The 27,887-nt window shown below is 38.3% G+C and overlaps 1 pseudogene; it reads right to left on the reverse strand.

Moving 5' to 3' along the window:
• LOC108718105 overlaps positions 1-21,552 on the reverse strand; it is a 149,056-nt pseudogene extending 127,504 nt beyond the window's left edge.
• Between the last annotated feature and the right edge of the window lie 6,335 nt (positions 21,553-27,887).

The raw sequence follows: 27,887 nt of genomic DNA on the forward strand, positions 1-27,887 counted from the left end.
GAGAGGAGATCAAAATGAGTTTATGGAGAGGTATGGCAAGATTTATTATGTGAATGCTGGAGACCTTACGACTCTTTCAGATACCATAAAGGAGAAAAAAACTGCAAGTCTGGATCTCTACAACAAGATCACAATGAGATATTTCTCAAAGGACTTGCAGTAGCAAGACATGATCAATTTTGCATATATAAGAGGATCTGAAATGTACATGAACAGTAACCACTACTATCTTTAAACTGCATTGTGAGTGCCAGTAGTTATTCTATTGTATAAGTGACCTTACTCACATTTCGATGACTTTTCAGACCGGACCATTAATGACCATGTAGAAGCGTACACCATATGTAATCATAACCATATATATTGAATTAGTAGCAGAAGAATAAATGTTCTAACATCTCCCTTTGTTAACAAAATGTATTACAGGTATTGGGACCTATTTATCAGAATGCTCTGGAACCTTTTCTGGACAAGGGATCTAAAAATTGCTTTTATTCCTTTTATTGTTATCGTACTACTGTTATACTTCGTCTTTCTAAATTTCTATTCCATATCCCAGTCTCTTGAAAATAATGCTTGTTTGCTAAGAGGAAGATTTGGACCCCTAGGCAACCAGAGTGCTGAAATTTCGAGGGTGAATAAAAAGCCAAATAAAATCTCAAAAAAACAAAGCATATAAAGCTGGGGTTAGGAATAGAATTTTAGGGTCTGAAGGCAGCGTTGACTAAATATTGGTCCAGTCATCACTAATGCTATATATTTTGTGTTTGATTATGCTTTTAATTTAACTATTAGACATTTTTCCCTACATGGGCGTTGGTTACTCCATCTGTTTCTTAAATAAAAAATAAAACGGAACTGCCCTTTTTAATTTTTCATTTGTGTGATTTGCATTCCTTCTCGTACCCTCCATAAACTCTCTTTCCCATGCAGTAACACAGTTAAAGCAATTTAGTCCACTGCAGCTCAGTTTATAGTACAAAATACCATAGACCACTTGTGTTAACTTCTGTCTCCCAGCCAAAGTTCCAATGGTAAAAAAAAGAAATCCTTGGTGTGTATTTTTACTGGATAGATACTACAAGGATGAAATAAATATATAACAGTAAATGTTAAGAAGGCAAACAAGCTAACACAGTAGCAAGGATGATTGTGCCTGAGGGAGGCTTCTCACAGCTTATCTCTTTTTTTAGTTCTGTATTTATTCACACAATAAACTCCTTCCATTCTTTGTTTTTTTCATGGAAAATTTGCATAAATATCTCTGTAACTGCACGCTAAACGTTTGGGTTGTATTTGCCTCGAGGATTTGAGCTAAAGACATACCAACGTGAGGAAATGGCAGCTGCTCGTTTCTAAATATTTGGCCTTCTTGTCAATTGTAACAACTGTGTGTTGTCTTATCTCTGAGGGAACGGATGAACAGGTTTATTGTATACTAATAAGAACATGTTCAGGGTGTAACAAATACTACTCATCAAACTTATTTCAAAGGGGTGTTAACTCTCACCTTCGATGGTATTACTTTTAATATTTTGCGACTTTGAGTTGGCTACACTTCATTATTTTATATTTTATGTCATTTGAGATTGCTTTGATCATATACTCTTTGTTGTGTTATCTCTTTTTCTCGAGACAAATTTTGGAGGTCACACTGACTCCCATCTAAAAAAATGCTATTTAGCTTTTATTGTTATTGCAAACTCGTTTTTATTACTCGTCTTTCTAAATTTCAACGAGTCTCTTATTCAAGATAAATGGCGGCATTGGTTGTGACGGTATGTAATTTGGACCCTAATGCACCAGATCGCTGAAAATTGCAGGCGCTCAAATAATTCACACGCAAAAAGACCACTAATATAATGAAGAAAATTAAAACCAATTCGACAAATTGTTCTCATATATATATAATGTCTTATGATATACCGGTATATTCTATCCCTGCTATTAACAATGTGCTGCTTGAAATCTTCCTGTGAACACACATATATCTAGACCTGATTCCATTAATGATTTTTATCTGCTTATTAAATGTTCCATTAATAAAGCAGGACAATTAATTCCACTTTTGATGAACATCAACTCTCTTAATAAATGATCACCATGATATCTGTGCCTTCTCTAACTCACGGCAATAATAAGAAGGGGCAATTATACATGGGGATGAACTGGATGGGAGGGGTAAACACGCTATCCCATGACAAGCCCGGACTCTCTACATATTCCTTGTCAGTTTTAAATTACAGAGTTAGGTAGTGCAAAGAACCGCATCTTCTAAATCATTTGTTCAGATTTCCTTACTATATTAAATCATTGCCTAACGGAGCTTTTGCACAAATGTCTAGACAGTGCAGACCACAAAGAAACAAAGAAGAACAGCAAGCCACAGCCGACTGTGTGACAAAATTGCAACAATGCTTCGAAAATTAACGGTCACTACTTTATAAGGCCCAGCAACATCAACAAATGGCCATTTACTGTATACATTCATACATAATATACAAGTCATGGGGGGTACACAGTAACAAGGAAAAAGAAAAACTGTTCCACTAATTAGACAAAAAAAAAACAAAGAAAAATTCAAAATTTAATATGACCAGTTTCCCATTGAATTCCTTAAATTTTGGGTTTTTTAGAATCCAGTGAATGTAATAGTGTCAGATGAACTAGCATGTTTTATCAAAGGTTAATCTTAACGGACTAGGAAAGCTCCAATAACTAAAAGGCCGGATCAATTTAGTAGTGTTTTGGCTATGGTATTTTATTTTCAGTTTATACAGCTGAAAATTTTATTAAAAAAAAAAAAAAAAACAGAAACAAGGAATTTATATAAGATGACAGAAAATTAAACATAGCTTGATAAAGACAATATTTTGGAGCTCCAGCTAGGCCATGCTCTAGTCCAGGGGTCCCCAACTTTTTTTTACCTGTGAGCCACATTTCAATTGTAAAAAAAAGTTGGTGAGCACCATAATATGCAAGTTTTTCTTGGGTGTACCAATATGGGCTGCCAATTGGTTATCTGTTTAGGCCCTATGTGGACTGGCACCTACAAAAGACTGTGTTTTTAATACAACCAAATCTTTTTCCCTTAAGCCTGGGGCACCAAACGGGAGGGGGTTGTGGGGGTTTTGCGCCGACTGGTTTCCTTCCCCCTTTAAGGGTTATGTATTTATTTACAGTGGTGATGTTGCCCATAGGCATAACACCATCAAATCTTTGCTTTTGTTTTTCAAAACTTGTTAGGTGACTGTTCAAACTGAATTCTTTCTGATTGGCTGCTATAGGCAGCATCAATGGTGATGTTTGTCTCCAGTGTTAATAAACATACCCCATGCCCTGATTGTAGCTAAGCACACTGGTGGCTACAGGACAAGAGGGGAAGCAAGTGAAGTCGAGCTTGTGCTTGTATTAATTACTCCATACTTACTCTGCAGAGTGTTAGGGTCAATCAGATGAATTGTACTGGGTTACACGGGCACAGATACAGACCTGGTTCATGTTTCCAAGACTCTGTGCCAGCTTCGGAGAGAGCATACAAGGTTGTCCTGCGCACCAAATAGCATGTATTAAACCAATGCTGTGGTATTATATTCGCTTATCATAAAAAAATAAACAAAAAAAACAGGGGCAATAGCAAAGGAAATAAAAGTTAAAACTGTAAACTGCCTTTATGACAAAGTTATTTGTCCAATAGTTAGATCATTCATGATAAGAGGGCAAATATTTAATTGTAAGCTCCATAAAAATAATTTTTTAGGCTGCAGAACATGAAAAACGTTTAGCAGTGCTAATAAATTTATGATCATCTCAATTACATGCCTATATCTCTTTTATTGTTGAATTCAAAGTGTTTTGAGATATTTGAGCCTAAATACACAGTCAATTATGAGATCTTTTTTTTTGGTGTTAAAGGATCTTGGAGATTCTTAGCAAATCATAATTTCAATATTTAAGCAAGCCTCTTCATACAACTATACATTTCGACCACCCACTCAATTATTGTTGCTAAAAACTCTTAAAAAAAAAAAATATCTTGCCCTAAACTCACCTTGCATACTGGAACAATTTCCACAGAAAATGTGCTTTTGTAATTGTAGGCATTCGTATGGATATCGTGAGAGATTAGGCGCTGGGAAGCTTTGAACCTTGTCAGTTTACGGGGGGGGGGGGGGGGGGAAGATATAAGCACTTTTACACAGAATCCACAGAAGGCACGTCGAGTACAACTGCAAGGCAGACATATTTAATGAATTTAACCCATTTAAGGATTTTTAAAACATGGTTAAAGTCCTCAATCATTTTTTGTTAGTTAATAATTAAAGTTAATTAATAGTTTTGAGGCAAATATGTGTTGATTTCAGTGTCTGCACACGGGCCAGGGAACTGCGCTGTCTCATTGTTTAGCAGGTGCTCACTGTTATCAGTAACCTCTACTGCACATGCATAGAAATAATGGTTGCACTGTTCAGTGTTACATCCTAAAGAACTACAGGTATGGGACAGGTTTATCCAGAATGCTCGGGACTTGGGGTTTTCCATATAACGGATCTTTTCATAATTTGAAATCTCATACCTTAAGTCTACTAGAAAATCATATAAACATGAAATAAACCCAATCGGCTGTTTTTTCTTCCAATAAGGATTAATTATATATTAGTTGAGATCAAGTGCAAAGTACTGTTTTATTATTATTATTATAGAGAAAAAAGAAATCAATTTTGAAAATCTGGATTATTTGATTATAATGGAGTCTATGGGAGATGGCCTTTCCGTAATTCAGAGCTTTCTGGATAACAGATCCCATACCTGTACGGAGTTCTGTTCTATTACAAAAGGCAGAAACTAAACATGCTCTCCAAAATTCTTTACCATGCAAGTGACTTGCTAATCTTCCTAAATATTATAGCATTTTGACAATATGCTTTTCTGCAAGCATGTGAGTGATTTCAAGCTTTCAGATACAGTATATTAAATCTGGATACATTTCAAAAGAAAGTTTACATTTTAGGGTGTTGGAAGGGAAGGTTAGCCTTTTAATTATTATCAAATTTGATGGTTGAACATCAGTGGTCATGGGATATCGCCATACAGCAAACACATTGGGGGTTATTTATAAACACTGGGCAAATTTGCCCCTGGGCAGTATCCCATAGCAACCAATCAGTGATTAGCTTTTTTCAGCCAGCTGTAGGTTTAACACTGAAAGCAATCATCTGAGTGTTGTGGGAAATGGAGTCTTGGTGGAAAAAAAGATGGCGTCTCTAACATTTTTTAAGGGGATTATTTATCAGTCAGATTTTCTCTGGTCAGACTTTTAAAGAGGAAAACCACAATTTTTTTGCATTAAAGAAAAACTAGAATTTTTTGTTATTTATTAAACTCCAATGGTGTTAAAAGTCAGAATAAAATAAGTACTCCAACGAAGACCTGCCGAGTTCATGTAGAAATCAAATCCTAAAAAGTCTCAGATTGCAGATGACAAATCTGAAAAAATAGCAGGTTTTGGCGACAAATCAGAATTGATAAATGGGGAGGGGAATTTGGTCAAAAAGTGAGAACTTTTTGATAAAAAATCCTGTGAGTGTCATAAACAGAAGTATAGACAGGGACAAGCAGTGGCATAACTTGCAAGGCCCAAACCCCAGTTAAAAAAAAAAAACAAAAAAAAAAACCCCACCCTTCACAAGTCACACGTGACCCATGTTAAGAATAAAATGGATCACCCACATAAAATAATTGCATACATTACAGAAAATACCTCTATGTATTAAGCTCTTTACAATGGGTTGTTTTGGTTCTAAATCTTTATCAAAACTCATTTGGGAAAGAAGAGAACTTCAAATTCTAGCCAGGGTCGGACTGGGCGGCCCAGGGCATACCGGGGCTGCTGTCTTTGGGCCCCCCACCCAGCACCGTGCGTGTGCGCATTCGCACTATGTTTTCGCTGCGACCGGCCTGAAGAAGGGAGGTCACGGCAGGAAGAAACAGAACAGGGTGCAGATCTGTGCTGGCGGAGCCCACAAGAGCCAGGGGCCCTGTCTCTAGCAATATATTCTGCGTTGTCGTCAAAACTGTTCTAAACGAAGGGCTCCATAGACAGTAAATGTCAACTAGTAGATCAAGATGTTGGCTTTTTCAAAGCCAACATAATTATAAAACTGCTCCTTGACAATCTTTGAATATTGTTTTAAAGATACAAATCCCAACTGAGAATCATTAAAAGAAATTCTCACTAGGACAGCAGGAGATTATAACTAGCACTGTCTATCACTTTGCCCCTTCTTGCATAAATATATATAGGTACCTAAAACATTATGAAACTGGAGGCCTGGGGGCTATCATATGCTGTCCTTTAAACGGGTTGTTCACCTTCAAAAAACTTTTTCCATTTCAGTTGTTTTTAGATTGTTCCCCAGAAATAACGACTTTTTCCAATTACTTTCCATTATTTACAGTGGTGTGAAAAACTATTTGCCCCCTTCCTGATTTCTTATTCTTTTGCATGTTTGTCACACAAAATGTTTCTGATCATCAAACACATTTAACTATTAGTCAAAGATAACACAAGTAAACACAAAATGCAGTTTTTAAATGAGGGTTTTTATTATTTAGGGAGAAAAGAAATCCAAACCTGTGTGAAAAAGTAATTGCCCCCTGAACCTAATAACTGGTTGGGCCACCCTTAGCAGCAATAACTGCAATCAAGCGTTTGCGATAACTTGCAACGAGTCTTTTACAGCGCTCTGGAGGAATTTTGGCCCACTCATCTTTGCAGAATTGTTGTAATTCAGCTTTATTTGAGGGTTTTCTAGCATGAACTGCCTTTTTAAGATCATGCCACAACATCTCAATAGGATTCAGGTCAGGACTTTGACTAGGCCACTACAAAGTCTTCATTTGTTTTCTTCAGCCATTCAGAGGTGGATTTGCTGGTGTGTTTTGGGTCATTGTCCTGCTGCAGCACCCAAGATCGCTTCAGCTTGAGTTGACGACCAGATGGCCGGACATTCTCCTTCAGGATTTTTGGTAGACAGTAGAATTCATGGTTCCATCTATCACAGCAAGTCTTCCAGGTCCTGAAGCAGCAAAACAACCCCAGACCATCACACTACCACCACCATATTTTACTGTTGGTATGATGTTCTTTTCTGAAATGCTGTGTTACTTTTACGCCAGATGTAACGGGACGCGCACCTTCCAAAAAGTTCAACTTTTGTCTCGTCGGTCCACAAGGTATTTTCCCAAAAGTCTTGGCAATCATTGAGATGTTTTTTAGCAAAATTGAGACGAGCCTTAATGTTCTTTTTGCTTAAAAGTGGTTTGCGCCTTGGAAATCTGCCATGCAGGCAGTTTTTTGCCCAGTCTCTTTCTTATGGTGGAGTCGTGAACACTGACCTTAATTGAGGCAAGTGAGGCCTGCAGTTCTTTAGATGTTGTCCTGGGGTCTTTTGTGGCCTCTCGGATGAGTTGTCTCTGCGCTCTTGGGGTAATTTTGGTCGGCCAGCCACTCCTGGGAAGGTTCACCACTGTTCCATGTTTTTGCCATTTGTGGATAATGGCTCTCACTGTGGTTCGCTGGAGTCCCAAAGCTTTAGAAATGGCTTTATAACCTTTACCAGACTGATAGATCTCAATTACTTTTGTTCTCATTTGTTCCTGAATTTATTTGGATCTTGGCATGATGTCTAGCTTTTGAGGTGCTTTTGGTCTACTTCTCTGTGTCAGGTAGCTCCTATTTAAATGATTTCTTGATTGAAACAGGTGTGGCAGTAATCAGGCCTGGGGGTGAGTACAGAAATTGAACTCAGGTGTGATAAACCACAGTTGTTATTTTTTAACAAGGGGGGCAATCACTTTTCACACAGGCCCATGTAGATTTGGAGTTTTTTTTCTCCCTTAATAACGTAAACCTTCATTTAAAAACTGCATTTTGTGTTCAATTATGTTATCTTTGACTAATAGTTAATGGTTTTTGATGAGCAGAAACATTTAAGTGTGACAAACATGCAAAAGAATAAGAAATCAGGAAGGGGGCAAATAGCTTTTCACACCACTGTATTTGTTACCGTTTTTCCAAAATCTAAGTTTAAAGTTGAATGTCCCTGTCACTGGTGTTTGAGTCTGGCAGCTCAGTAATTCAGGTGCAGATTCTAATCTATTACAATTTTGCAACATTCAGTTGAAACATTTCTCAGCAGCATCTCTGGAGTATTGGCAACAATTGTATCAATTCTAACAGCTGCCTGTAATGAAACCCAGAGATTCTGCTCAGCAGGGACAAAGATAAGAAATGTATCAACTAAATGTATCCATTAAGAACAGTTTACAGGGTCGGCGACCCCCCCCCAGGGCTGCTTCAGAAACTGAAAAATTACACTTTACACTTCAATATAAGAAAAATGTCAAACATAGAAAAAAGAAAGTCATTGGAAAAAGTCGTTATTTATGGTGATCTATCTGAAAACAACTAGTTGTTTGAAGGTGAACCTCCCTTTTAAAGGACAGTTTATAGCCCCAGGCCTCCAGTTTCTTATCCCAGATTACACTATAGTATCAGTACAAGTACTGTGCCTGTATTTCCAACATACGGCGTCAACTTACCTGCAGGGCACTGTGCACTGGAGAAATTCTACCATCTTCTGACCATGCTGCTTGGAAGCAAAGTAGAAGTCCAGCCCATCTTTAAAAATACATATTTGTTCAGAGATTTGCTAGAATTTCAGAAATATATTCACAATTTAGCACAGACAACATGGGACTTAACATCATGCTCTGCAATGACATCCATTCTCAAAAGTGATACAGATCTATACACATTTAAAGAGAAAAAGACATAGCTGAAGTAGTCTCCAAACCCAAGAATAATAATCCATAAACTGGCAAACTATGTGTGTGCATGTACCAGTAGGCAATTATGTGCAACGCTCCCAGCCTCAAGATTTTTATCAGACTCACACATTGGCTCATACAACTTAGTAGATAGAAATTGCAAATTTCCCCATGTGCCTTTCCCTAAGGAAGTCCTCTCCATACTGTATTTGCTGTCCTAGACTATGGAGCCATGGACAAATAGCTCATACTTTAAGGTTTCATGTATCTGTAACATTGCTTTCATATAAAAGAGGCCTTGAGCAAACACTGGACATGTAAGAAGGACTTGAGCTTACAGGAGAAACAAACCCCTTATTAAAAAAACTCCTACCCCCCTATTCCACATAGACCCCCTTCCCTTCACCCCCCAGCCTAGCTGCTATCCAAGCAAATACTCCTAACTTTTTACTTACCCCTGCGATTCAGGGATCGGAGTTCAAGGCCGCCATCTTCCGGTTCTTTGTATGTTCTGGCGCTTCAGCAATTTCTATCAATTTCAGCGCATGCACAGTTGTCGAGAATGGGGAAATTACTCCAACTGCGCATGCGCCGCCATGCTGTTCTCATTCTCGGATTACTGAAGACCTGAAAGATGGCTGCTGTGAACTCCAAACCCTGAATCTGCATGAGGGGTAAGTAAAAACTTAGGGGCATTTGCCTGGGGTAGCAGCAAGGCTGTAGTTCTTAAGCGGGTGGTTCACCTTTGAGTTAACTTTTAGTATATTATACAATGGCTAATTTTAAGCAACTTTTCAACTGGCCTTCATTATTTATTTATTTATTTTAGAGTTTTTTTAATTATTTGCCTTTTTCAAAAAAAACAAAGACAAATGCTCCTTAAGGCTAAAAAGTTATTGTTATGGCTACTTTTTATTATTCAATCTTCTATTCAGGCCATCTCCTATTCATCTTCCAGTCACTCATTCAAATCATTCAATGTTTGCTAGGGTAATTTGCTGAAACTGCAGAGCTGCTTAATAAAAAACGAAACACCTTTAAAACCACAAACAATAAAAAAACAACTGCAAATTATTATAACTCTGTACATCATGCTAAAAGTTAATTTAAAGGTGAACAATCCCTTTAACATTGATTAATGGCTGCTGGAAAGTAACTATGAGACACTAGCTTAAACCCTCTCTTTGCAAAGGGAAAAAAGATAAGCTTACTATAGAGAAAGCACTGCCAAAACCCAATAGAAGTCTGATACTTCTAGATAAGGAAGAAGCTCATACCAAACACATAGTTAATACAAACTAAACTCCTTAAAGCAAGAAGATGCCATCATTTTTCACAACATTATTACCACTTTAATCAATTTTACCCAAGGCTTTCAGGAACAAAAATTCAATTATATTCTTGATAGTGATTCACGGCTTTTAGATCTGACCCTGACAAAACATTAAACAAAGGCTTGTGCTGCTACTACTCCAGGTAATGTTTTGGCTGCTTGGTAACCAGGAGAGAATTACATTTCTAGACAGAGGTTCCAGGCCAAAAATAAAAAATACTGAATAAAACAATAAAACTTTAAACTGCTGCTTTGTGAATGGGATGGAAGAGATGATGCCGTTACCATGAATCTCTTTGTCACGCAGTGTGTTCTGATGAAGTCTGTCTTTCAGAATAATCTGTTCCAAATAGTAGAAGGTCTTTTTGTGAAGAACCTGGAGTGTACAACTGTATAGTTAAAATCCATGACAGTTATCTTTTATTATGCAGAACTTTGGATTGACCTTTATGTCAATAATATTAAAGCAGTAAATGAATGTAGTGATATCACCACAGAACCAAAAAGAAGCCCCTTGTAGCCCAATGTTCTCCATACTACCCTACCTGCGTTCACTTGTCTGTTGCCTGTACCATCATTATGGTTGGTGGAAGCCCCATGGAGCATTTTGGAGTTTGATATACGAGTCAAGGAAAGGGTTCATCTCAATTTGTTAGAGACCTTCCCAGTGTAGTGCCTGGCCCCACTTACTAAGTAACCCTTTTGTTGTCCTTTAAAATCATGACTATGGATGTGACTTGAGCAGTTACCCAATCTTCCCCTACATTTGTCATCAATGATATAGTGAATAAAGTATCGCTTATTGTAAAATATAAGGATATTATAAGTCACAGAGCAGTTCCATGACCGTTAGTGAGTCATGTGACAAAAATGACATCACTACTCGCCGTTTATAACTAATGACATCACTAGTCACCATTTATAAGATATAATTTACAGGAAATGCATGGCTTTTGTGTATTATAAAGGGATTTAGCCACTGTAGATAGTCAGGTATATGCAAGGAACTATCAGGTAGCTCAGTGGTTAGCACTTCTGCCTTACTCAGTTTGTATGTTCTCCTTGCGTCTCTGTGTGTTTCAACCAGGAACTCCGGTTTCCTTTCATACTCAAAATGCATAGAGGCAGGTTGATTGGCTTCAAATGAAATTGAGTAATTAAATGTTATCAGAATCTTAGATTGTAAGCTATATTGGGGCATGGACTGATGTGAATTACAGCCCATAAGAAGGGTGGAAATACAAGCTACCTCTGCTGCATTTATTCTTACCTTTTGACGGATCTGGAACACAGCTTTCCAGAAATCTTTAGCTTCTACTCTATGGCACATCATCACACATCTAGGATTGAACAACATAGTCTACCACAAAAACCTGCTGAAGAATTGCTCCATTCATCACCTAAGTAAGAAGAGAAAATGAAAAAATAGACGTGATTTCTAGCTTGAAGCTTCTTTTTGCAAATGATGGTAGCAAAAGTTGCTCAGTTCATCATGTAACTAGAACAGAAATGAAGCAGCGGATACACCTGAATCAGATATTCAATACATATCATTTTATATTTTAAAACAAACCTAGTTTTAATCCCTCTGGCAAAACTTAGCAGTTTCTGGCTGCTTAAAACTTTTGTGCTCAAAGTGCCCAAAAGCACCATTATGAGCCATGTTTATAAATGAAAACAAATAGTATATATTACCTTCTTTTAGAATGTATTTATTTCTTCTTTAAAGGGGTGGTTCACCTAAAGCTAACTTTTAGTATGTTATAGAATGGCCAATCTAAGACAATGTTTAGTTATTAGTCTTCATTATTTATTTTAAAAGCTTTTTTTTATTTAATATTTGCCTTTTTAAATAGGGGTCACTGACCCGATCTAAAATCAAATGTTCTGTAAAGCTACAAACGTATTGTTACTGCTACTTTTGATTCCTCATATTTCTTTTCAGGTCCTCTCCTATTTATATCCCACTCTCTTATTCAGGGCAATGCATGGTTGCTAGGTTAATATGGTCCCTAGAAACCAGATTGCTGAAACAGCAAACTGGAGAGCTGTTGAATAAAAAGCTAAATAACTGAAAAACCACAAAAAAACAAATACAATTTGTCTCAGAATATCACGCTCTACATCATAATAAAAGTTAACTGAAAAGTGAACAACCTAAATATAGGATATACATGTCCTAAATATAGTAAAGGGAAGCAATACAACACATATTACCTCCTTTTGTATGGTTAGCTTTACTTTTAGCCTCTTTGAATGAGGCTCAGTCCAGACAAAGCCTGCATCGATAAGTCGTACCTAAAGAAAACAAACATTACAGAAGATATAAGAATATTCTCTAAATCACAAGTTATATACAGTGTTAATAATGTCATCAGTTATAATCGAAGCGCAATGTTGTCGTTTGTCAACATGACTTACTGAAACTTATTATAAAAAAAGAATGTACCCCATGTTGTAAAATATAAAAGAACACAAAGCCAAAGGTGACTTATATGGTATTGGATCTCCTCTGTAACTTAGATATCCCAATGCTTTAATATTTATGTAATTTGGAATACCATTTCTCCTATACAAGCTGGTGTGATTATCCATATGCAAACAACTGTTTATTTATGAAATTACTTAAATTATTTTTAAGGAGTCAATGCAGATTTGTGGTGCATATGTATATGTAATTGAACATGGAAAAACTGTTGGGGAAAGAATGGTGGAACCATAGCATAGAATAAAAGTATTCAGTACATTTTTTTTGTTTCTTTTGTACTTTCAATGACATTCTGGAAACATTTAAGACTGTAAGCACATGCTTCTACTACCACTGCTCACCTTATGTGAGTTAAGCCCAACAAATATTGTCAAGAGTACATGTGCTATCTATGAAACAAGTTACTAATAAAAGAACACAAAATCTTGCATAAAGCTGTCACTAAAGCTCAAGACAGCAGGGTGGTTCAACACCGCCACATAGTGGGGAGATTTAACGTAGCATTCTCAATTTCCAAAATATAGTAACTTATGTTTTATAAAATACTTTGAAGATAAATAGAAACCCACGACAGCATATGAATGAGCTGGTTCTATGACAGCACAATGTGCAAGTCCTTTTTAATTTCTCTGTTTGCCCTGTTTAGTTTAAAAAATATATATTTTGTGATTAAAAGTATGTTCAGCCTAAGCTCTATTCATTGAACAAGGGGGGGTTTACTGCCCCTTTAAATGGAGGTTGGATTATGAGCACCTGAAATGAACGTTATGCCCATGGTACATGGAAGCTATGTTTCTGAAATAAGAAAGTCCATAAGCCTGTTAATTTTGATTTCACAAAAAAAACTAACTCAGCTTCTTTCCATTGCTGTCTCAGCAGTTATATCATTTATATATAGGGGGAACGGCCAGTGCTGACACTCTATAAACATCATAAAACTTAAAACACCTGCATTCAATTTGAATGCTCTTTTATTATTAATTGTGCTGATCCAGCAATCAGCTGTCACTGTGAGTGCCATTTCCCTTGGGAGATCAGATGAAAATCTTCCAAAACCAGTCCAACACTGTGCCAGTAAGAATCACAGCCCATCACTAGGACAGCAAGAAGCCACAGGAAAGAAAGGTTGGGTAAGAAAAAAAAAAAGTTGCAGGAGGGTTTATTACCTATACAGTTGTAGGTTTATGGGATCTCTCTCTCTTTAGGCCAGATATTGATTGGGGAAGCCCGTCGGATGGCCCCACACATAGGCAAATAAGCTGCCGACTCGGTCTGTCTGCAGCTTTTAGCGGCCCGTGTATGGGGGCCTTTAGACTTTGTCAACAGCATATTAAAAGTGAATGATTCAGCCAAAATCACTAAAATGAATATATGTACATTCTGAACAAATGTAAACATCTGCAAACAAAACAATCACATAAAGTTAAGGGTTTAGGTTCAGTATGAATCCGGAAACAAATGCGAGTCTTTGTGCATCCCTAAATTAAATGCATTTCTTTGTTTGTCTTGAAGATTTCAGTTATTGTGTGATTTGTGACAATAATAAATAGTAGTTCAGCATCTTACTGTTCACATTGTTTGCAGAAATGCACTGACACTTGCTTTGGGATGCCCTCGCTAATGTCAACCTGTGTCCGCAAGCAGGCTACACACATGTTGGCTGGATCGGGGGGGGATTGGAATGCCACACTGGCAGCAAAGTCTGTACAAAGAAAATACATTTAATCGCTGTAATTACAACAAGGGATCAGGACTGATCACACAGAGAAACATCTAAAGATACTGTAGGATACCGAGAGAAACTTATTTATCACCTCTATAATTACCTTTCAACAGGCATGCTAATTGGATTTCTAAATACCAACAGCATCATCATTTATTGTCATTGCTTTATTCTAAAACTGCAGTTGAAAGAAATGAAATATTCTGACAGGTACTGTTTCTCATTTTTTGTTCCAATATTCTAAGGGCAACAATTCCAAAATGTTGTGTTTTTAGCCAGTTTTGAAAATGAGTAATAGGCAGCAAAGAACAAACCACTCAAGTACTCCCTGATATAAAGCATGCCATGTTTAGGCAGAGTACCAGGATATTATTGTGTGCCAATAAAGAGCAGCTAGTAAATGCAAATGGCAAGGAACCCCTCCGAAAGCACGTTTGCAAGAAGACCACTGCATGGAGAGCAAATTGGGGGTTAAAACCAGCTCCCCTCCCCCAAAACCCTCCTGTCAAGTTTACTGAGCTGATGGAGGGTCAGCGTAACATTTCAGAGCTCAGCACATGTTGTGAATGAAGCATTAGAACTCAACTCCACATTTGTCTTTCACATCACTATTAGAGGGGTTCTTCACATTTAGGTAAACTTTTAACATATCATAGAAAGTGATATTCTGAGACAATATGTCAATGGTTTTATTTTTTTATTATTTGTGGTTTCTGAGTTATTTAGCTTTTTATTCATCAGCTCACCAGTTTGTATTTGCAGTAATCCAGATGCTAGGGTATAAATTACCCTAGCAAAAATTAATTGATTTGACTAAGAGACTGGAATGTGAATAGAAGAGGCCAGAATAGAAAGATGAGTAATACAAAGCAATAACAATAAATGTTTAGCCTTACAGAGCATTGTTTTTTTTAGATGGGCTCAGTGACCCCTAGTTGAAAACTTGTCAGAGCCAGACGAAGGTGATAGAAAAACTATAAAAAATAAATAATGAAAACCAATAGTAAAGTGGCTTAGAATTGGACATTCCATAATATACTAAAAATGAATGTAAAGGTGAACCATCCCTTTAATTATCTGTAATGCAATATTACGAACAATAAAGAAGATTGCAACAAAAAAGTAGTTTTAGCATTCAAGTGTTATTCAGATCACTCAAGACACGTGTTCCTCAGCAATGACATATTTGCTTAAAAAAAATTTAAGTTGCAAAAGTTCTCACAACCATTTCCTACATAAAGACCTAATTCTTTAGGAAACGTTCCCTCTCCTAGGAACATTTCAGTGTAAAAATAAAAACTGGGTAACAGACTGTGCAAAATAAAATAAAAAATGCTTCTAATATAGTTAGTTTTCCAAAAATGTAATCTATAAAGGCTGGAGTAACTGGATGTCTAGTATAACAGAACTTCCTGTTTTTCAGCTCTCGAACTCTTGGGACACATGGGACATAATTGTTCAGTGAGTTTAAAACTGATCCTCGGCATGATGCAGCTCAGATTAAAAAGCAAACAGTTATGACCCATGTGCCCACCTCAAGGCACTGACTGGTTACTGCCTGGTAACCAATCAGTGGAAAACAAGAGAGCTGTAAAGCAGGAAGAAGTGTTCTGGCTATTATGTTAGACATCCAGTCACTCCAGTCTTTATAGATTACGTTTTTGGCTAACTAACTAATGTAACAACTTTTTTTGTTTTGCACAGCTTATCTATTTACCCAGTTTTTATCTTTATACTGAGCAATTCCTTTAAGAATTCCTTTAGTCATTAACACAAGCATTAAAGGATGAGGAAACTGATATTTAAAAACGACATTTCTACAACACTGTTACAAAGGTTTTAGTGCCTCCAGTCACACACCTTCCTTGGGGACACCCTTCTAAACATCTCTGCAAAAACAAAAAGTGGAATCTTTTATCATACGCCTCTTACACAGTTTTGGAGGGTGGATGGCATTGCCACAAAGACTGAAAGCCACAGATCTATTAGTTTCTCTATTATTAACAGATACGTTACAAAGTTTTTGATAATTAGAATCCCTTTTTACATTGTGATCTAACCCAACCCCTGACTCGTTTACAATCGAATCTTTATATAAATAAATATGAATTTCTTATTAAACAATAAATTAACATTTATTACATAGCCAGTGGTTTTCAACTATAATCAAATAAAAGCCACAGCTTTTGCAGGGAAAAATTTGAAATGTCCAACTTCAGTTAAGTTACAGTCCCAGCTGTTCAGACTGTTAATAATAAATATACCCTCTTTATGATCAATTATTCATACACTTATGTATAAGGGCATTGTTCAGCGTCGTCTTTTGCAGGGACTGTTATAAATAAACAGACAAACAGAAAAGCACTCACATGTTGCCCTGGCTGCTTGTTGCAGGCTCTTTCATGTACTCCATTACTAATAAAGAGTTTTCTGCAAAAAATAAAGTTTTAAACTGTTATTATAAACTACATTAACGCGCGCGCGCACACACACACATATAAACATTTTCCAATAAAGTTCTAAACAAGCATGTAGTGCCAGACAACATAAGGTTTGGCATAAAAAAAAAAAAAGGAAATGGATAATCTTATATTTTTTTTTGGACTGGTTCATAACTATACTTTTGCAAGACTGCTGCTTTGGGGGGTTAAAACCAAAGACAGAAGGCCTGTCAAACAAGAATCCTTCGGCTGCTTTGGGGGGTTAAAACCAAAGACAGAAGGCCTGTCAAACAAGAATCCTTCGGCATATGGAGCCCTCCAAACCAATCCTGTCCGTTTACGGTGCCAATTTTTGTATGTGTATTGACCAATTCATTAGAACCCCTGCATCTCTTGTGTCTCAGGCATTATAATTAACTTGGCATCCCTCATTTTTCTCCAATACTCATACTAATGACTGCATAATGCTCAGTAAAATGCAGGCACTGCACATATAAAACTCTATGGGGCAGATTTATCAAGGGTCGAATTTCGAAGTTAAAAATACTTCGAAATTCGACCATCGAATTGGAATACTTCCACTTTGAATATCGAAGTCGAAGTTTTTTTCATCTAATTTGGGTATCCTGCGGTCGAACTAAAATAGTTCGATCGAACGTTTAAATCCTTCATTCGAACGATTAAATCCTTTGAATCGAACGATTGGAAGGATTTCAGCGATCGATCAAATGATTTTACTTCGACTTCCAAAAACTTAGAAAAGTGCTCTAGAAGGTCCCCATAGGCTAACATAGCACTTCGGCAGGTTTAATTTGGCGAAGTATTGAAATCGAAGGTTTTTTTTAAAGAGACAGTACTTCGATTATCGAATGGTCGAATATTCAAACCAGTGTCGGACTGGCCCACAGGGATACCAGGAAAAGTCCCGGTCGGCCAAAGTGTTAGTGGGCCCTCATGCTGCTAGACATTTGGCCTATTTCATGGCCATTCCCTATTTCTATGAGAACAAAGTGGCTAAATAGATGGGATAATCGATTATAGTATGTAAAGAAAAGGAGAATAGATGAGTGAGGAAAGGAAGACTAATCGTACTAAGAGTGGGCCCCTGGTCTAATATTAATTTGTGGGCACCTAGTCAAAGGTTTTTAGGTGGGCCCCTGGTGTCCCAGTCCGACACTGATTCAAACTATTTTACTTTGAATCGAATTCAAAGTCTAAAGGTGCCCATACACTGAGAGATCCGCTCGTTTGTCGATGTCGTCAAACGAGCGGATCTCTCCCTGATATGCCCACCCTAGGGCCCAACGATCGGATCCTAACGAATAGCAATGGGCGGTCGGATCGCGGGACCGCATCAACGAATAGATGCGGCCGCGATCCGACTGGATTTTTTGTCCCATCCGAAAGTTGGCCGTATCTCAATCGGGGAAGCTTGTCGGGGGGCCCCATACACGGGCCAATAAGCTGCCGACACGGTCTGTCGGCAGCTTTTATCGGCCCGTGTATGGCCACCTTAAGTCGAAGTCGTAGTATCCTATTCCATGGTCTAAGTATCCAAAAAATGACTTTGAATTTTTTTTTTTTGAATTCCCTCGAATTCACTTCGACCCTTGATAAATCTGCCCCTAAACGTATAAAAGGAGGATTTGTTAAAATAGCATATCAGAGGCATCTAGGGTTGCCACCTTTACTAAAAAATATTAACGGCCAGTGGGGGGCGGGCACCAAAAGGGGCGGTCTGTGATGCGAAAGGGGCGGGGCTACATGGTGTGTCACAAAAGGGGCGGAGCAATATCGCAGAGACGTCCACGGCGCTGGAAAAAAGGTAAGTTCTTTGCAAATGGGGGGCAGGCCAGGGGCTTTTTTTAAAGGGTATTACAAATTACCGGAATTGCATTGCCGGTAAATTTGTAATACAACTCTAATGGCAACTCTAGAGGCATCAGAAGACTAGGAAATAAAATAGGGGGCAGTGAACAGTGGCAAAAAGTATGAGGGTTAGTAATGTGCAATGGTTAAGCAGCAGATAAAAATAATATTAGGTAAGAGAGGATACTGTCATTTGGACTGGATGCTGAGAGCAAGTTAGTGTGAATGTTGAAGCAGAGTTGGAATACAATGACAGGCTTCAGATCAATCTCTAGTACAAACATGAGCTTCAATAAAGATTTGCGAGCTCTTAAATGTGATCAGCCGGACGGGTTATAAATGAGAAGTTGGGGCTGGTTATTATTGAATACAACGTACCAGTAACATGAAGTTGCATAAAGTACGAGAGACACAGAGAGACACTTTATATTCTGCTGACGGAAGGAGGAAGCAGGCAAATACCCATCATGTTATCTGGGAAGCGACGTAGTGACTATCTCTGTCCTTCGTTTATTCCATGCGAATTAACTACGTGAATACAAACCTTAGCTGTGCCAAAGCCGATCTTAGAAACAAAAGGACAGATTCCCAGTTCTAAGACGGTAGCGCCTAGTTCCCAGTATATAAGGACGCCGCGTGTGACGTCACGAACGTCTCCGTCACGTGACCTTCGGCGCGTATTCGGCGGTCACGCGGGGATTGGCTGGAGCCGTACGCTACTACAGTGCTCCACTTAGTAGTTGTTTACGCTGACTAGCTTTAGGATTTTTCTTTGGGGCAGGGTTTTATTCAGTCTTCCCTTGCGGCTGTGAACCTGTCACATACTTGCTGGTCTCTGTAAGGTGTGTGTCCTTGATATTAGGGGGTTATTGGAGGCTGTTTGCACATAATGCTGTTGTGTGGTAACTCGGAGGGCCCAAGAATAAGCAGAAGCCACCCCCACGTCACGCAGTTCCATTAGTCTGATTTATAGCGGCCATTGGCCCTGCTGCATCAGGTAACACGTGCTCCTAATGACAGAAGAGTTTTATTAGACATGTCGGACGAGAATAAACCTGGCTATTGCGCTTTATAGCAACCTATACCCTAATACATACCTACATGTGAATAACAGCCAAACTGTACAATGGTCAAGAAGTGAAGAAATATAAATATCCCAATGTAAAGTGTAATGGCACTTAAAGGGGTTGTTCACCTTTAAATTCACTAACCTCCGAAAATTCGCCAGCGACGGCTTCACTCACACTGCCACACTTCGCCAGGCGTAGATTTGCCAGGACAATGCTAGTTGACTAAAATCCGAAGTTGTGTCCACGATGCTGGGGAAGTTGCGCTAGCGTAATTGCGCCAAGTGAAGTTGCGCTAGCGTTGCCTAATTTGCATACGTCAGGAAGTTAAAGTTGAATGGACGTATATGTTGCAGCAAATACATTACACTACACAAGCCCGGGAAAACTTAATAAAATAGAGTTTTTATATTGCCCTACACATGAGCCCAGTGTATAGTTTAGGTGCCATATGTTAGGAAATGTAGGGGGAAGCCGGTTACCCCTAAAAAAATTCATGCTCTTTTTCAGCCTATCACCCTGAAAAAGTAAAAGTCAAAAGTTTTTTGGGACTTAAATTTAATGAAAAAATGTTCAACTATTTTTTGAAGAACTCCTATCTACTCTATTGCACTTCGCCTGGTGTGAGGTGGCGAAGGCAAGTCTGGCGCAAGAGAGAACGTTCAGTAAAATCCACATATTAGTGAATTTGCGTAGTTACGTCCATTCACCAGAGCGCAAATTCGCCAGGCATTAGGGAGCGCAGTACCGCTAGAGTCTATCTCCTTCCCTAACGAAGTTACGAAGTTAGTAAATCGGCAAAGTACCAAAATGACGTCACGTTAGCGAATTTTTGCTCCGCATTAGTCACTTTGCCCTTTAGTAAATTTGCCCCATAGTATAATGTACGGGTGATATTCTGAGACAATTTGCAATTGGTTTTCATTTTTTGTGGTTTTTGAATGGGGGGTCAGTGACCCCCATTTGAAAGCTGGAAAGCATCAGGAGAAGAAGGCAAATAATTCAAAGATTATAAATAATGAAGACCATGTCAAAAGTTGCTTAGAATTAGTCATTCTATTATATACTACAAGTCCATTTAAAGGTGAACCACCCCTTTAAATAAACAGTATATGTGCCATGGTATAGAAGAATATAACTGGAATATGACTGAATTTAAACATCCAAATAAAAGTTTCTTGTGCAGGATATATTACATATTAACTGGCTAGATTCTAATAAGATTAAAGGGGACATTTTACATAACCTTCATATTCAGATATATGATTAATCTTTCCTCAAACAATGTAGTGATGCAGGCAAAAGTTTTGAATGCATTTTACCTGCTAAAAGTGTCATTCTATCAGAGCTGCAATGAGAGGTGGGAGTGTCTGTTCATTCTCTCACAGGAAATGGTCACAGCACTGACTGACAGGCTGAGCTCTGCTGTAGCTTGGAAAACTCCTCCCATCTCCCTGCCTGTGCGTCTGTTCCCAGTCTGCACATAACTGTCCTATGTCCATCTTTCTGCCATATCCCTGCCACCTGGGAGCTGTAGTTTAGGAACTTAAGGCTGCACATTTTGGACACCTGGGATGTGGGGGGTAAACCCCTTTCTACCACTTTCTAGAAACATGATAAATGAATTTTTCCAATTTTACTAAATCCAAGGCCGCTTTATGCTAGTTATAGGCAGCTTGGAAGTCTTCCAGCCACCCTCCCCTTACGTGCACAGATTTATGCTGAAGCCATTTGTAAAGCAAGCGTTCTCCCTCTATCTGATCATCACTGCTGCCCCCTGTAGTGCAAGGAAAATTCATTGGGGAGGGGGAGGAGCGGGGTGGGTGACGAGTGGAGTTAAATCTAAACAGTTTCAGCGTTAAGCAGGCTAAATGTGTCACTGCTGGGATACAGCTGCTTTAAATCAGTGGATCTCTTCTCCTAGCTCCTCACTTGCCTGCCTGTCAGTGCTCCATTCTGCTCCCCTCGCAACCTAATTGTTCGATGCCCTGTGCTTGTGTGACCTGCACCCGACCCTAACCCGCCCTGCTGCAGCCCGCGCCCCCATCCGCGCTTCCGGGGTCCTTTTATAGACCCGCCCCACAGATGACATCACAATGATGTCACAAAAGGGGCAGGGCGAGCAGACGCGAGACTATAAAACCGGAAGTTGGATGCCGGCATTTGAGGAGCAGTGCGAGGTCGACCCAAACCCGCCCGCACATCACTATTGTGTAGTGTGGAAAACACATTGTCGAGGGGGAAGAGAGAGAGGGGAGATGAGTCGCTGGTCTCCGACCAGCTCCTGAGCTCCATTGTTCAGTCTGTAGGTGCACTGAGTCTGTGTGCAAGGGTGCCTGCCCGAAGCTGGGCAAGCAGCCCTGAGAAGGACCCAGGCTTGATTGACATATTAAGTTGATGAGGGTCAGTGCTAAAAATAGCTAGGAGAGAAGAGAATATGGCATAGAGAGATCTTATAGTGTAGTATTTCGTTGTGAGTTTTGTAGTTCAACACCTCTACCTCAAAGACACAAAGAATCTTAAATGTGTGCTTATTTTAATCTTTACACACCACGTGTTCAGCAATAGGTGGGTACTCGCAAATGTTTAAAAATATAATCAGCATATAACTCATAATCTCGAGGTGTAGCTTCCAAATAGAATTCCTTGCTGAAAAAGATGTGGAGCAGTAATAGTGTAAAAACGTTTTATTTCTGATAAAAATACTTAAAATTGTACACTGACAAATTTGTAGTTAATACAGGCATATCGAGTCATCAAAATTTCCTCGCCATAGTATATCAAGGACCCCAGTGTTCACAGTTTAACCCTGTGTATGGATTCTCTGGCGCTTTCAGATGACAGCCTTCACCTGACGCGTTTCGTCGATATACGACTTCCTCAGAGGCTCAAATTCTAAAGTATGCGGTTCTCTCCTTTTACGGATCCTGGTTGCCTAGGTCACGCGTCCCTGCACTTCCTTTCCATAGTCGCGGTGCGTTACCATGGCAACGAAACCCTAATGTCCACTCCCCTTACCACATTGCAAATTATTAATACTTTCCCACTAGCACAAACATATTTTGAATGTCCCCAGCATTGGATCCCACAGCATCAAGTGGTTTAAAATGATGGAAAGAGTATGAACCAAAATATTTTATATACACTTCCGTCTCTTGCTTCAGTGTTTCTTTCATGGTATTATCCATTAAGAGAATTAATTTACAATTAGGAATTCAGGAGATTTTTAAATTTCTTTTACCTGGTTTTTCACTAATTATGATTATTTATATTAACTTTTTTAGCTTATAGGGTTACTTGATTAATTAGCCTTTAAAAATTACCTAATCGATTATACTCAATCCATCAATTCTCCACATTATTAGTTAAAATTTGCATATTTGTATTTGTTACATATATATAGGGAGGTTTTTTTTTTTTATACAATTTGTATATATCAAGAAGGTATATTGTACATAAGTTTAGATAAAGACTTCTCCTAAAAAGGACCTTAGGTTGAAGTCTATGTTGAGGCCCTTAGGTTCCAGTGTTCCCATTTTATATATCCTTCTTTCGCATCTTAGAGTATCTTCTACAATGTTTCCCCCCCTCCACTTTCTGGTTAATGCCTCCACACCCCAATATGTTAGACCCTTGGGGTTACATCTATGTACCGCCTTAAAATGTTTAGATACACTATGGCTTTCTATACCTTTCTCTATATTTCTCAGATGTTCCCTAATTCAACTTATTTTGTCGTTTGAACCCTCATCAACTTATTTTGTCGTTTGAATACTAAGCTCAAGGAGAACGAGCCTTCCTGTGGGTCGGTTTTAAAAGGGGATTTCCAGAAACTGTTTTGGACACAACCTAATTAAGTATTTTGATTGACATAGTGCCTAGATGACATCGGCAACCAGCACCTCCCACCAATGCACGCCCAGTCCTTCTCAGTGGCTGCTGCTCTACGGAAAAAAAAAGTGAAAAAAAGAGATGGCCGACGGCTGCCCTGACTTGCTGTAGCTGTAACAGGACAGGAAATCAGGAGAAAGGGAGGAGCGTGATAAGAAATGCTAAGATAACAAATAAAGTGGACCCAAAAGGTATCTAAAACATGTTTTATTCAATTTTATTGCAAAAAGAATTGATTAAACTATAGTTCAAAATTATGGTATATGTCCCCTTTAAATATCTATGGAGCAGTAAAGGATGCCATTTATCCTATCTTTCTCATTCATCCATGTTTTGTAAAACTATTTTCAATTTTAATCGGTTTTGTATACTATGAAGCCTGTAATGCGATAGCTATATTTGTAGAAAGTTTTTTTTTTAATACAGATAAAGTCTTACTTAAAGGGCTGGTTCACCTTTGAGTTAACTTTTAGTATGATGTAGAGAGGGATATTCTGAGACAATTTGCAATTGGTTTTCATTTTGTATTATCTGTGGTTTTTGAGTTATTTCGCTTTTTATTCAGCAGCTCTCCAGTTTGCAATTTCACCAATCTGGTTGCTAGGATGCAAATTACCCTAGCAACCATGCACTAATTTGAATAATAGACTGGAATATGAATAGTATAGAGCCTGAACATAAAGATAAGTTATAAAAAGTAGCAATAACAATACATTTATAGCCTTACAGAGCATTTGTTTTGTAGATGGTAGTCAGTGACCCCAATTTGAAAGAGTCAGAAAAAGAAGGCAAATAATTCAAAAACTATAAAAAAAAAAAATAATGAAGACCAATTGAAAAGTTGCTTAGAATTAGCCATTCTGTAACATACAAAAAGTTACCTTAAAGGTGAACAACCAGCTAGAGTTAATTTGAGGTATTTTAGTATGTTGTCAAGAATGACGTATTACAGAGAATAAACAAGTTTTTATTATCAATACCCATGAGATTAAATCGAGAGGATAATGAAAATTGAGAACATGATCTTGAATATCTTTCCAAAATGTTGAATTAGAGGACATTCCCAGGGTAGATGTAAATAATGAGGTAAAGAAAAAACACATTTGGGAGAGCTGTTAAGGTATTTGCCATTATTTGAATGAAAGTTAAATCCTTTGTATGTCAAAGGGATCAATCTGTAATTTTGTTCTCTCAGTACTCCAGAAAGTAGTTTATAAAAGTAGAATTTACTAAGGATTCTGCAGAGACTTCATGATGCATTTTTTGCTGTGGATTCTGTGGGATGAGAATATTTTTCCATAGATGGGATTGAATGAACCTAATTTTGATACCAAACACAGAAAGAAATCGCCGGAGCTTGGTCTAACCCACACTATGGAGTTGAGCAGCTGCTAGAAGCACCCTTGTGCCAGCGCTCAGTCTAACCCACACTCTGGAATTGACCAGCTGCAATAAACGATAAAAAGCCAATATTTGTACAGAGAGAAAAATTACCAGCACACAGTTTGCCTTTAATATTAATTGTGTGTATTACAAAAAAATGAGGTGTTAGTACCACACATTGGCCAAAATATGTAAGCTCATGTGCCACGTCAAGGCCCCTCATTGTACGCAAGTCCTACACTAGCCATTAGCATTTAAGTTTTTAGTGCATTTAAAATCAAGTGCCCCAGCAAACAGTGTGACTGAGAATTAAGACCAACAGTGCACTTACCCTTTACTCAGAAGCTCTAGTGAGAAAGCAAGGAGCTTTTAGGGCTCTTACAGACGAGTTAGAGTTACTTTCCGGTTTCATTCGTTCAGCCGCAGGGGAGCGCAGGAGTAGACGCACTGATTTCTTTTCAATGGGGCTGTACTCACACAGACGCATGTAAGCGCCGAATGCAGTTTGGGATGCAGCATGTTGCATTTTACCTGCAATCGGTGCTTACATGCATCTGTGTGAGTACAGCCCAATTGAAAAGAATTCATCACATCTACTCCTTGCGCTCCCCTGCGGCTGAACACATGAAACCAGAACGCAGGGGAGCGCAGGTAAAAACGCTTGTCTGTAAGAGCCCTTAAGCCCCAGCCCATTAACATACACCTGTAAATCATACCTTGTTTTAATGGCTCAATGTCAGCTACAGGCAATTTTTGGCTGCAATTTGTGCACAAAACACAGAAAAAACCCACCAGCGCTCGGTCTAACCCATGCTGTGGTGTTGACCAGCTGCTAGAAGCACCTTTGTGTCAGTGCTCGGACTAACTCACAATCTGGAGTTGACCAGCTATACCTGCTATAAACGATTTGAAGCCAATAATTGTACACAATGAGAAAGAGAAAAATTGCCGACACACAGTTTGCCTTTAAAAACAATTATTACCAAAAATGAGGTGTTAGTACCACACTTTGGCCAACATATGTAAGCTCACGTGCTACGTCAAGGCCCCTCATTCCTACACTATCCCTTAGCATTCTGAGGTGCTTTAATTAAATTTTTCTCTCAACCAAATGCTATCTGATTGAAAGGAGATGTATTTGTTGTTGTTTTTTTAAAAAAAAAAATCTTAATTTGCACCAAAAAATACATACAAATTTTTTTTTTTTAATAACTTTTTATTGACGTTTTTTCTCTCTTTTTTTTTACATTACAGTAAAATACAATATAGTAAAATACAATTGTTTCATATTGTCATTGTAAACATACAGAAGGTGAGTAGTATATTTGCATAAAAAAGAAAATACAATATAATCTGACTGTTATATTTTCACATTTTTAAACTCCAAACTTAATAAATGAACTTTAAACTAAGTTTGTGCGCCCATCTTTTTTTTTTCGTCTGGCATTCTTAAAATATGTGCAGAGTTACTCAACTAGGAAGCAATTTCCAGTTAACACCGAATAATTAGGTTAAAACATAAAAACACAGAGGTTAGCCCAAATTTCCCAAATCAGATCATATAATAGATAGGGTAGAAACGTGAAGCAAAGTAAAGTAGATTTTCCTTATTCCAGGCCTCCTCTATTATCAACATATTGTTTTCTGTTAGTTGTTTAATTTAGTACGATATTAAGCTGAGAGAAGGAACATATCTAGCCCATGAAAGGTAGCCCGGGGTGCCCAGGGTTGCCAAATTTGTAAAAATTTCTTGTGTGTCCCGGATAAAAGTGAAGTCAATTTCTTATTTATCATAATCTCTGTTATGCGAGCCTTTAATTTTGGAATTGGAAGAAATTGGGTCCGCCACGACTTAGCAATCACCTGTTTGGCTGCCGTGAATATAAATGTAATTAATTTTCTAGAGTTGGCGTTAATATTAGGGATCCATTGATTAAATAAGGCAACCCAGGGGTCCTTTCTAATATGGATGTGGGTAATAGAGTTGATTATACCATAAATTCGTGACCAGTATTTTTTCACTATAAGGCATTGCCACTATATATGAGCCATCGTTCCTTCTCCTCCACAATTCCGAAAACAATCCTTAGATTGAGATGGAAACATCTTGCTTAAACGCATAGTAAAATACCAACGAGTAAGTATTTTGTAGGAAGTTTCTATTTGATGTAAATTAATAGAGCATTTATTTGTTCCTTCCCATATACTCTCCCATGCTTTTGGATCAAGAGTTTGGTGTAATTCCTGTTCCCAGGTTTTAATATACGATGGAGGAATTGTGTTGCTTTGCATCATTAAGGACTGATAAAGCAGAGAGATTAAGCCTGTTGTGTACGGATAAGTAAAACATAACGTTTCAAATGCAGAGCAGGAAGGTAGAACCGGGTTTTTATGTACTGAGTGCAGAAAGTGATGGACTTGCAGAAAATGGAATTTTTCTTCAATGGGGGGATGAAACTTGTTTTCAAAACCTTCCCAAGACAGGCCTGTAAGTTGATATAAATCTTTAGCATATTTAATGTGGGTCGTACACCACCACCTAAAAGAAGCAGTTCCTAAACCGGGTAAGAATTCAGGGTTACCCCAAAGCGGAGTGGCAGGTTTGTGGGGGGCTATCAAATTAGCTGACTGTTTGACAGAATCCCAAACGGATAGAATATGTTTCATGAATTCAGACATCCCTTTGGGACGAAGTTCTGCTTTGACCCAAGGGAGGGCTGCAGGGTTAACTGGGTATATTAATGCTTTCTCTAATTGAACCCAAACTGGAGGTGAGATAAAGTACAGTTGGGCAATTGGGGCTAGTTGGGCTGCTTGATAATATTTCAATGGGTTGGGAAAGGCAAGACCTCCATTTCTT

The sequence above is a fragment of the Xenopus laevis genome, chromosome 5S (genome assembly GCF_017654675.1).
Source record: "Xenopus laevis strain J_2021 chromosome 5S, Xenopus_laevis_v10.1, whole genome shotgun sequence".
Taxonomy (NCBI): domain Eukaryota; kingdom Metazoa; phylum Chordata; class Amphibia; order Anura; family Pipidae; genus Xenopus; species Xenopus laevis.